Source organism: Anolis sagrei, chromosome 4 (assembly GCF_037176765.1).
Source record: "Anolis sagrei isolate rAnoSag1 chromosome 4, rAnoSag1.mat, whole genome shotgun sequence".
Lineage (NCBI taxonomy): Eukaryota > Metazoa > Chordata > Lepidosauria > Squamata > Dactyloidae > Anolis > Anolis sagrei.
Window position 1 is genome coordinate 203,907,836 of NC_090024.1, and position 12,926 is coordinate 203,920,761.

The following is a 12,926-nucleotide window of genomic DNA, read 5'->3' on the forward strand; positions in this document are numbered from 1 at the left end:
AATGGCTGGTGTTTATTTTCATTGCTATGGCTTCCCTTTGTGTGTGGATACTTGGATCCCAGCCAAATGTTTTAAATCTATTGGATTAATCTTCAAGAGATTGTTTTTTAGATGAGATCATGTCTTGTTTAGAAGTAAATAAATTGAATAAAGCTTTTTTCCATGTACTTTTGACTGGGGTGAAGATAAATGGCTGTTGTTACATGCATCCAAGTTGACTCTGATTTATGACAACCCTATTATGGTTTTTTCTTTATTGTGATTTATTAAGAGGAAGTTTACTATTTGGTTTCCTCTTAGGAAAGTTGAGATAGTGTAACTTATCCATGGTCATTCAGTAGTTTTCCAGATGAATGGAGGTTCAAACCTTTGCATCTCATAGTTCATGTCCAGCATTATTACACTGTTGCCACCCAAACTGTTGATGCTATTCTGTTGTCTGGGAAAACGCCCTATGAACACAGTGAGTCTTATTGACTAGATTCTACCACGAGCAAAATGTAGACTTTAACCCAATTATATCACTAGTATAATAGGGCCCGGGTCTAATGGGATATCAAAGTAATAGGGCCCAAGTCTAATGGGGTATCAAAGTAATTCGGGGCAAAGCAGGGTTAACTGCTTTGTTCTGAATTGCTTCACTTTTACCAGAGGCATCATTTGGACGCCTCCAATAAAAGCGCTACAGGTCTCGCGTTTTGGGGTCTGTCTGGAAACAGCCTAGTACCAACGATAATATGCAAAACATTTAAGGACATTATTCCACAAGGATAAACTGTCCTACAGAGAAACCTGAGGCTTGCCATTTATTTTTTTAAGCATATGTTCAGATTCAAATAACACTGACTTATTTTTCTAAGCATATGAATTTCAATCTTTCAAACCATATGGAGGCTTCCATTCTTGGATTGATTGACTGAGCACTAAACCGTTAGGCTCTTATATTAACAGACTCATTAAAAATAAACATACCAAGTTATGTAACTTGTCCTCCTGGAAAAAAAATAGGCTGCTGATTTGCAATAATCCTCCATATGTAAACAACATATTTAATCATTTATGAAAATGGAAAACCTTTAACCCAGCCGTCATCCTAGAAATCTTAATAGTATCTTTGTGTGTGTGTGTGTGTAGAGTTTTTTGATCTGAGTATACCAGCAAATTAGTGCAGTAATGACTGAAGCCATTCAAACTTATATATGCTTACACACCGTAAGTAAGCCCCACTCTTGAATGAGGATTGCCTTCAAGTAAAATATGCATGAGATTTCAAATAGAATCATAATAACTCACAGAAATTGCAAATGATCATTTTGAGCCTGCTTCCTAACTAAATTGCTTGAGTCTAAAGATTCAAGTGATTCATAACATTTTTGATTTTGAAAAATATTAATCAAAATGACCAAAAGCCTACATATTCATTTTCTTCATGAGGAAGAGGAACTGAAATCATTTTAACGTTGAAAGTGTTATGTGATTTCAGCTTCCGCAAGGAACATGGGTTCAGAGCCCGGTGTGTCAAACTTCCAGAAGGCCACATGAGACACAGATGAGTTGAAGGCAAAATTATAGAGTTAACTCTCAAAGGCCAAAGAGGATGTCAGCAGACACAGGGCTCCAAAGAACTGGCATACTACAGTTGTGAATGTACAGATTTTTTAAGCACTTTGACAACTATTCCACATTACCACATTGGCTTCTGATTCGTTCAAAATGTGGCTGGCTAGAATCCTCTCCCTGGTTGATCTGGGACTCTGTCTGACATCATGGCTGGTTGGTCCCAGCTGTGGAGAGAAAATTTAATAAACTGTCATTGGATTATTTTAAAGATTTGTGTCTGCTTATTGATCTGCCCAGGAGAGGGGCACAATTGGAAGGGAATGTGGTGGGGCAGGACATAATGGGCTGCAAAGGGAAATTAATCTCAGGTTCAGTTAATACAATGTGTGCCAGTCAGGTAAACAAAAAGGCGCTAAGGTTTTGGCAATTTCAGTGGGAACCCCAAGAGTGGGCCCAATTTGGTGACAGAGATGTGGAAAAGTTCCCACTAATAAAATTGTTCATATCAGGGTAAAGGAGAAAAAGACTCAGAGTCTCTTGCATTAGCCCATTGTATGTGCTTTGAATGCAGTTTTCCTGTTTCTTGGCAGGGGGTTGGACTGGATGGCCCATGAGGTCTCATCTAGCTCAAGGATTCTATGATTCTATGTTCCATATTTCTTCCCGGGTTATGGTGAGATTATGTTAAATATGGTGTTGCCATCTCCTGAGGTATGTATGATGTCGGTGTAGCGTTGGGGGTTAATGAAAATAAATCTGAAACTGGAAATGAAGTCCATGTGGACTCCCGAATTCATCTTTATGGGGCCATGCATTATGGGGTTAATCATTTTGGGATCCAAGTTTTGACAATAAAAGGAACCAGTTCTCATCTGTCCAGCCCAGGGCTTTGGGTTCTTAACTTTTTAAAGGATTATTTCAAATCTATTTTTATTCAGCCATATTTCTGCTATACTAGAGTTTTGATGTCTACATGGCAGGGAGGTACAACAAGGTTCCCTCTCCATTTGGAATCAATTTATTTATTGTTTTAATTTATATTCTATCTTTCAGATTCAAGGCAAAATAAAATAAAATAAAATAAAATAAACTAGAGATAATGGTATGAGGTTGCTTATTGAATATGGCTAGTTCAGATGGAAAGGAGTTTCAACACAATAAGTTTCACAGTGAATTGCCCATTCTAGACATTTCGTTGTGTGCTTCAAAAATATAAATACAGGAAAACTTCAAGGTTTTATTTAAAAGAAAGTGCAACTAACAGAATTTATACCATAGCATACCAAACCTAGGTTCATCTTTGCAGGGAGGAAGAGTATTTGTGGAATTCATACTGGTCCCAATCTGTGAGGCAAACCCCAGGAAAATCATAGATCAAAGCAATAGAGAGTCTGTGTGTGCTGGGTCTTGAGAACAGAGAAAAGAATGCAATAGATACTCAGGAGATAAACGTAACATCTCATCGTTTGGAAGGAAAGATCGAAGTACTGCAATTCCTGGTTTCAATATTAATATGTCAGTGAAGCCATGCCAGTTTTTAATCTGGATTTTAAAGAAGCTATTCGGCTCCATCAGCATACTAGATTCAGAATTTTTGATAGCTCCTTTGAGACCCAGCACTCCATTGTGGGGGAGGGGGGGAATCCAGAAGCTGCCATTATCTGGTAATTTTTCTTCTGTTATCCTATATCCTCAGGCAATCCAAGCCAATTTTGTTGCTTCTATGGAAGCTGCGAGATCTAATCACATGAGTGATGACTATCTCAGAGCCTTTCCACACACCTGAATAAAATTCCACATAATCTGCCTTGAACTGGAATATATGGCAGTGTGGACTCAGATAACTCAGTGCAAAGAAGATATTGTGGGATTTTCTGCCTTGATATTCTGGGTTGCATGGCTGTGTGAAAGGGCCCTCAGACACGGGATATTTATCAATGTTTAAACTTTCTTGCTAAGTAATAATACTAATATTTTACATTTGTCTAGAGCCAAGGCAGGGTGTACAAAGACTACTTACCTCATCCCTTGTTGGGGGGGAGGGGGTGGCGGGAAGCATCATATTACTGTGGCATTTAGTCCTATTGCAAATATTGGTAATTTCATTTATCAATACCCATCATGTGGTGTTGTTTCTTGCCTTCTCTCCCAAAGTTATCCATTTTCAGATTTATCACACGAGCGAGTGCAGTTAAAGCAAACAAATCTTTTTCCATGGGCTCTTCTGCTCTCTCTTCCATTGTCCTTACCCTTGAGAAGACAGGAGGCTTTTTTAACCCCATTTCTTCCCATGGGTTCTCCTTCCTGATGTCTCTATTTCCAAGGAGACAGGAGACATCCTTCTAACCACATTTCTCCCTCCCAATGCCTGTATTTGATGTGTACTTGTGTTTAAAAAGTGTCTCCAAATCCTCAGCTACAGAATTTTCAGACTTCCAAGAAGAGACATTGTTCTCAACTTTCAAGAAGAGAAATTGTTCTCAATCCCATATCTCCCCATGGGCTCTCCCTTCTAATGCCTCCATTTCCAAAAAGACAGGAGACACCGTTCTAACTTCATTTCTCTCCATGGTCTCTTTTGCTCTCCTAATGGTTTTTTATGGATCAAAGGAAAGAAAAGGCAGGGAAACATGCAATTTTGAAAGGTTAGAATCAAATGAAAGCAAATAGTGATCTCCTGATGGGAAATTGCTGGGGAATCGCTGCTTTGTAGGAGAACAGTCATAGGAACACCCATTCATCATTTTCACCAAAACTATTCAATGTGGGTGAATCAGACAGATCCCATCCCTTATTTATTTATTTACAACATTTATATGCCACCCTTCTCACCCCGAAGGGGACTCAGAGTGGCTTACTATACACACACACAATATTGATAATATTACATGTAATATAAAATATATAATTATAATATTGTATTATTAGTAGTAGTATTATATTGAGGGGGAGCTCTCAACTGATGGCATAGGCAGGAGACAAGATGAAACTGTCTTCTGCCCCCACCCCCCTCTTCACTCTGGCCCAGAGCAGCAGTTGGTGCCGGGGGGGGGGGGGGGGGGGCTCTCAACTGATGACATAAGCAGGAGACAAGATAAAACTATCTTCTGCCCCCCTTTTTGCCATTTCCTCCTCTTTTCATGCAGCTCCAGAATGCAGAAAAAATGTCTCACCATCTTCTGCACCCCCCATTTCTTAATACTTTAAACACATTCTTTAGTGAAGCATCATGGGCATCCTTGCATTTTGTAATGGGCTCCATTGTACTTTATTTAAAAAATGGATTACAGCTGTTTAGAAATTGGGGGGAAGGGATGATTGGAATAACGTCTGACCTCTCAGCTTCCACCTTACCTTTCAGCTGCTCAACTCCACCAGCTTCAAATGTCAATTGTGGCAGAACCCCACAGAAGAAACTGGAGATGTTCTCAAGATGTTCAAAAGATTGTGGTGTTATTAGGACAGCACAAAGAGCAAACGGATGCTTCCCAGTTTCTGCTTCTTTTACATTATAATCAGGAGCCTTTCCTTTTGGCTATTTCCAAACATTGTTCCATAAAATTCCAGAACAATGCAAATACTCAAAAGATGCTAGAACAATGCTTGGAAAAAATAACACACACTAGTATGCTTTGCAATACAATATCAATTTTGGTGTTTGGGAAAGTCCAAAACTTTGATTTTAAAAACATCCCTGCCGCTATTGAATATGATAACTTTTTTCTATTTGCATAGTGTTTGACTCTATTGATACTTTTTTATTCTCAGATATGGAGATGTGTGGATCTATAGTGAAAAGATTCATAGACATATGAGTCCATAGTACATATTCTAATAATTGTTATTTACAGTTCAGAATAAATGTACACAGCCTTTCACCTGTTGTTTTGTACAATAAAAAAGAAGCATCAAAGCTCTTTAAATACATATTTGCACTTTGAGTGAACTGTATTTGCTCAGCCTTGTTTGGAGTTCAAAATGTGCTCTGCTCCAAAACATGGGATCACGTTTAACTGCACAAACCTGCTATCTATTAGACATGTAGCTTTTCCCTGTTTCTAATGCTCGAAGACTACATCTAAGAAACCTGGCCAGAAATAAGCAACAAAGGGGTTTTTTTTTTTTTTGGATTGGCTTTATTTCAAATCCTTCTTTTAATCTCTTCTGTTGTCAGCTTGTTAACTGCTGAATCAGTTCCACCATATTCACAACATTAGGCACAGCTTTTCATTTCATAAAAGATACAGCAAACTCCAAATCTACAATTTTAGTATCTAAATAATTATAGGCAGTGTTGGTGTTTTTACTTTGATTTTCCTCGAATTTCTTCTATCTTGGTGCCATTTAAATTTGTGAGATGAATTAAATGTTGTTAATAGCATTTTGTGTCTACCCCCCCCCCTCCTCCAATGGCTACAATACTTCACTGAGTTGGTACTTTTCCATTTTACCATATTAGGTTAAAGATAAAGGAATGATAACTACTGAATTGCATGGCCCAGTTTTTTCCTGCTCATAGGTCATGCATCATGTAGAATATTCCCTGTGGGGATAAATGTTCTTACTTCAATTTGGTGGTTTCTGAACATTATTTTCAAAGTGTATTTTCATTCAGCTCAGACTATTCATCGAAATAAGCAGCTCACTAGGAAAGATCTCAATACAATGGGAGATATAAACTTGCTCATTTCCTATTTGGGATATTGTTGTGATGCAGAAAAATGTATTTGATGAATACTATTCTGACCTTGTGTTTAAAGTGTGTCTCCAAATCCTCAGCTACAGAATTTTCAGACTTTTATTCATTGGTGGGAGTAGAAGAAGTAAATGGTAAGGTTTTAGTTTGGAATGAAGCATTTTTTTTTTAAAAAAAAAGTGGTGTGGGGATTCTGGCAGGTTTCGAGAGATAAAACAGGGCTGAGGTGCCAGCTATTAATATAACTGATATAAAACATGTGGACGTATTCCTGTATTTTTACTGTCGTAATGGGGAAAATAAATTGATTATTTTGTTGCCTTGGTAGATTTCTAATCCTCAGTCACTTGGACAGAAATAGATATAACAAATAATCCCCATTTTCAAATTTCACATTTCATTTCTTTCACACATAGATAATGTCTCTTTCACTTTGAGCCAGAAATGCATTATTATCTGTATTCCTGGATCGGCTGGAGCTAGACTTGAAGTCACCCATGTCTTGATAAAATAAGCAGTGCACCAACACTTTATAGCTGGGGAAAGGGGAACAAACACACACACACACACACAAATATGAATACAGTATCCTTTAACAGATGAGGACCAAGTGTGTAAGCATAAACCTCCTCGCTTGTGCCTTACAATTCCTACATGGCTTATAGCCAACCAATACATTCTGCTGAATGTATAATATGTAGTTAGGTATTTGGCTTCTCTTTAATCCGGTACAGGCATGGCACAGTGAGGAGAATGTTTGCTACTGAATCCCTAGTTTGCACAGAGAGAAACTTAGTAATTATAAACCACTTTCCCTCCAGTGAGCTCCAGACTGTACCTGGCTCTCCTTGTCCCCTTTATCCCACTAGAAGAGTAATACACCATGATAGGACATGAGAGATGGTCTTCTCAGCTCTGGATTGTTCTCTCCTTGGAGGTCCAGTTGGCACCAGCATTCATATAATGTCAATGCCAAGTTAAAACTTTGCTTTTTACACAAGCCTTTAGGGCCATAATGGCTTCAGTTAATGTTTAATGGTTTTCTGTTGTTTTAGCTCAACTTTTAAAACTATAGTCAGCTTACCACTTGCAGCAGAAGTTAACCATGGAATTGCACAGGAGGACCTAGAGTGTTTATTTATTGATTTACCCTATTGATATCCTGCCTTTCTCAATCCTGAAGGGAACTCAAGGCAGCTTACATATAGGCAATTATTCAATGCCTTAAAGCAACATGCAGTTCCAATGAACACTGAAATTAAAATTAATACATTGAAAAACATTACATTCAATATCTAGCAGAGAAGCCTCCAAAAACTAGAGGATTCTCTTGAACTCTCCACCCCAATAGTAGCAGTATCTGTGAACAGATATCTCAAATTGGGAAAAAGTCTGCAAGGCAAGTACTTTTTGATATGCCATATCCTTTACAAAACATTTGTACATCACTATTAACAAGTGAAAACCCAAACCTAGCAAGAAGTATATTGGTTGTGGCCAGCAATACCTAGCAAAGAGTATCTGATTGTACTAGTCGGCAGTCGATTTTCTATCACCTAAAGAAAAACAGTGCATTCCCTCCAACTGCTAGTTGATAGTATTGAATTTGGCTTCAGTTTTTTGGCATTGCTAAAAGAAACAATGCCATGCCTTGCTTTACGTCGGTTCTCTGCATAATCAGGAACATGTCATTTGGGTACAGAATCTGCCTCCTGATGAAGGAATCAGATTTATAGAAGATCCTGATTTGGTGGGGACTCGCCTCACCATACATCATAGCTTCTTCTATCCAACATACCCTCTGTTTTCAGATTGCTGGAAAATTACAGTGGAAGATGGAAAAGTCTGCTTTTTCCAGCTTACCTGTGCAAGACAGGGTGCAACCCTATATGTTTTGCCCAAAGCTAGAGATGGATCTGAGTTACAGCTAGCTTGCATGCTTTCATAAATGTCACCCAACCATTGTGTCTTTTTCCAAAGATACTGGGTGCAACCTGATATCTGCACCACCTATCCAATCTGTATTTTGATCAGCCTTTCCTAACAAGATACCTTTCAGATGCTTCATACTAAAACAAACATTAGTCAAGCCAACATAATCAACAAGCAATGTACAATGTGTTTTGTAGTCAAAAAATATCTGGAATCCACTAAGGAAAAGAGAGAAGTGGGACTGTCCCTGAGACCAGATCTAAACTATTGGTAATCAATAACAGCATCTGTCTTATCTTTCCCCACATTCTGTTGCTCACAATTAGGCTGAGTTCCTATAAAAGAAAATTAAGTAGCTGTTATGCTCAAGTTCTTGTTTGGCTTGTTTATTGTAATTTTCAGGAACAGATTTTTATCTTCATCAAACATGTTGAAACCAATTTTTACAACCTTGGTTTACTAAGTCAACAGTTCTGTCTGCACCCTATCTCTTCATATGAAAGGAAAGCCAAGAAAGTGAAGAGAAGGGATGGCCTTTTGAATAGCTGATGTATTAGTGTGTGATAACATAATTTTCTAACAACAAGGCAGCAGGAGACGACGGGATCCCAGCTGAACTGTTTAAAATCTTAAAAGATGATGCTGTCAAGGTGATGCATGCCATATGCCAGCAAATATGGAAAACACAAGAATGGCCATCAGACTGGAAAAAATCAACTTACATCTCCATACCAAAAAAGGGAAATGCAAAAGACTGCTCCAACTTCCGTACAGTGGCCCTTATTTCTCATGCCAGTAAGGTAATGCTCAAGATCCTGCAAGGAAGACTCCAGCAATACATGGAGCGAGAGTTGCCAGATGTTCAAGCTGGGTTTAGAAAAGGCAGAGGAACGAGAGACCAGATTGCCAATATCCGCTGGATAATGGAGAAAGGCAGGGAGTTTCAGAAAAACATCTATTTCTGCTTCATTGACTACTCTAAAGCCTTTGACTGTGTGGATCATAATAAATTGTGGCAAGTCCTTGGTGGGATGGGCATCCCAAGCCACCTTGTCTCTCTCCTGAGGAATCTGTACAAGGACCAAGTCGCAACAGTAAGAACTGACCACGGAACAACAGACTGGTTCAAGATTGGGAAAGGCGTACGGCAAGGCTGCATACTCTCACCCAACCTTTTTAACTTGTATGCAGAACACATCATGCGACGTGCGGGGCTGGATGAATGCAAAGCTGGGGTGAAAATTGCTGGAAGAAACATTAACAACCTCAGATATGCAGATGACACCACTCTGATGGCCGAAAGCGAGGAGGAGCTGAGGAGCCTTCTAATCAAGGTGAAAGAAGAAAGCGCAAAAGCTGGGTTGCAGCTAAACATAAAAAAAACCAAGATTATGGCAACAAGAATGATTGACAACTGGAAAATAGAGGGAGAAAATGTGGAGGCCGTGACAGACTTTGTATTTCTAGGTGCAAAGATTACTGCAGATGCAGACTGTGGCCAGGAAATCAGAAGACGCTTACTTCTTGGGAGGAGAGCAATGTTCAGTCTCAATAAAATAGTAACGAGTAGAGACATCAGACTGGCAACAAAGATCCGCCTATTCAGAGCCATGGTATTCCCTGTAGTCACCTACGGATGTGAGAGCTGGACCTTAGGGAAGGCTGAGCGAAGGAAGATAGATGCTTTTGAGCTGTGGTGTTGGAGGAAAGTTCTGAGAATGCCTTGGACTGCGAGAAGATCCAACCAGTCCATCCTCCAGGAAATAAAGCCCGACTTCTCACTGTAGGGAAAGATACTAGAGACAAAGTTGAAGTACTTTGGCCACATCATGAGGAGACAGCAAAGCCTAGAGAAGACAATGATGCTGGGGAAAGTGGAAGGCAAAAGGAAGAGGGGCCGACCAAGGGCAAGATGGATGGATGGCATCCTTGAAGTGACTGGACTGACCTTGAAGGAGCTGGGGGTGGTGACGGCCGACAGGGAGCTCTGGCGTGGGCTGGTCCATGGGGTCACGAAGAGTCGGAAACGACTGAACGAATGAACAACAACAACATAATTTTCTAAATAATTTATTTGGCAGAAGGAAGAACTATTGCCTAAAAATTGAATTACATGCAAAATTGTGAAAATGGAGAAAGGATTTATAGCTAAATATGTTGTTGCAAAAAAAAATGAAAATTTTATCTTTGTATACTTTTAATGAATTATGTTATGTCTCCATGAAAGAAAGATACAGGCAAGATTTTTTACCTACATGACATAGAATTTTAAAAAAATGAAAAATAAAACTGAAGTTGGGTAGTGGAGAAAGGGGCTAAGAGAAGATACAAAAGGCACATTCAGAAACAAAACACAACTGTGTGGTAAAATATACGCTACATGTGTTAATACATGAATATTGGAATTTACTTGAGGACTTGCATATTATATGTAGCATTAATGTGTGTGGGAAATAGATCTGAATAATTTCTCAACATCCATATTCAGCAAAGGGATGCTGTTATGTTACTACACAGAAGAGCTAGCAAAGTGACTGTTGAGCATTGAGGCTTGATACACAACAGGACCCAACATGTAATTAGATCAAATGAACAATGAGGCATTTATGATAACATGCTGTTATGCTGAAGTGGTATAATATATTTGAAGATACATGGAATTTTATATTACTTTTGCCATTGAAACACTGGGAAAAAAACAGAATTCCTGTATCCCCGCAAGGAAGAAAGACAAGCTCACAGTGAAATGTTTGCCTGTTTAACAAATTACTTCATGACATTACAAGGGACTGAATGGGTTTTGTATTTTTAGTTAGATACCAGCAGGTGGCATTAAAAATCATTTTCAGTCTGCTACTACACATACCACACTGCTCACAAAGAAGTTGGGTAAAATAGGCTGATACTTACAATGTGATTGAAAGTATACTGCAGAATGCAAATTCCCATACCATCTCTTAAAGGTTAGGGAATAAAATACAAGCAGATTTGAACTAGGGAATCTGGTTGAGGAGTCCTGAGTTCCAGAGCTTGGGAAGTTATCGTTTAAAAGTAATTCATTTTCATTATTTGTTATAGCTTTTAAGAAGCAATTTGTTGCTACTAATTACATTTATTTTAAAAATAGCATTGTGTTATACATTTATACTTCATTGTTTTTTTAGAGGAATTTTAAAATGCAGTGCAGCCCCTGTGTCCAAAATGTGCTCCATGAGAAACTTTGTGGAGTCTGTTCTCCACAAGAAACTTTTCCTTAAAAAAAAAAAAGGCTCTGTGGCTTTAAAACTTTGAGAACCCTTGCTCTAAAGGAATATCCTAATAATTGCTACAAAGTGTATAGGTCTATGTGCAATTCAGTTTATCACAACTACCAAATTTTTGGATTGGGCTGCTTTGTAAGGTAAGAAGAAGCAAACTCAGCTTTGAGTCAATGCCATGGGTGAAATAACATTTAGCTGTCAAACAGAGACAGCATTAAAGGTGACAGCAGGAGTCTTTGCAGACTGGTTTTGATTCTGCTTCAGTTTTACTATCCAGATAGAACCTACTCAATGATTTCATTCTGCCCATTGTCTTCTAATTGTTGGAACTAATTCGTTCAGATTAAATTGCACTGCATAGATTGAACAGTAAGCATTAATCTTCTAACACTGCAAGCTTTATCAGCAGCCATAAAATAACCCCAAAGAGTCCCAACTAGGGAAAAAAGCTTGTCAAGTCTTGCTGTTAAGGCTTGATGTCAAGGCTTGATGAAAAATGAAGTGATTGTATTTGAGAGGGGGGTGGGTTCTCCAGAAAAGCACTGGCTCTCTATTTATTCTTTGTCCTTCATTAGACACATTATACCACCATAATTTGATTTTTTAAAAATTTTCACTTCTATCACAATGTCCTTTTTGTGCTGGTACTAAAGCCAGACACAGAAGAATATAAGGAAATGATTTCCACATACTGTTCTTTATTATCAAAGATACTTCAGTAATCCAATACTTCGTTGGGGTTATGCTATTCTGCCTGCATATTTTAGTAAAAAGGAAAAACACCTAATGTAAATCTGTATCTAACAGAAAATGGAAGACTAGACATTTATTTAATTCTACAGGGAGACCGTGTTCTTAGTGCATTTATATTCCATGTGGTCTTGAACATTGATTACCTAACTGGAAATGGAAAACAAACTAATTCACAGAACAGTTTGAGGCCAAGCGCCATTGTTAATGCAAACACCTTCCTGGCTGAAACCAGTTCCAGATCTGTCAAGCTGTGAAACCAGTTCCTCCTAGACTGGTCCCAAGCTACATTATAGTGTCAGTGTAAATATGCCTTTACACATTAATAGGATGCACAAGACGCTCTCTCAGACCCAGGTTCATAGTATCTTCAGTTGAATACATTTGGATGGGGATCTTTGGGATGTAGTTGGTACACATGAGAATGCTGGAAGTGGGTCTATTGGAAGTCTTGGATCCAAGCAGAGTAGGTATTTTATTCAGCCCCTGTAGGATGATGATGATGATGATAATAATAATATTTATAACCTGCCCTATCTTCCCGAGGGAATTCAGGGTGGTTTCCAACCATTAAAAAAATAGCAAACATTCAATGCCAAACAGACAAGCAACGAATCAGATCAAAAACAATAAACAAAACAATCTCAATATAAGCCTATAAACTAAACCAAAAATAACAACAATTGAAATTTAAATAAACATATGGTAGTTTACAATTTCCAATGAGC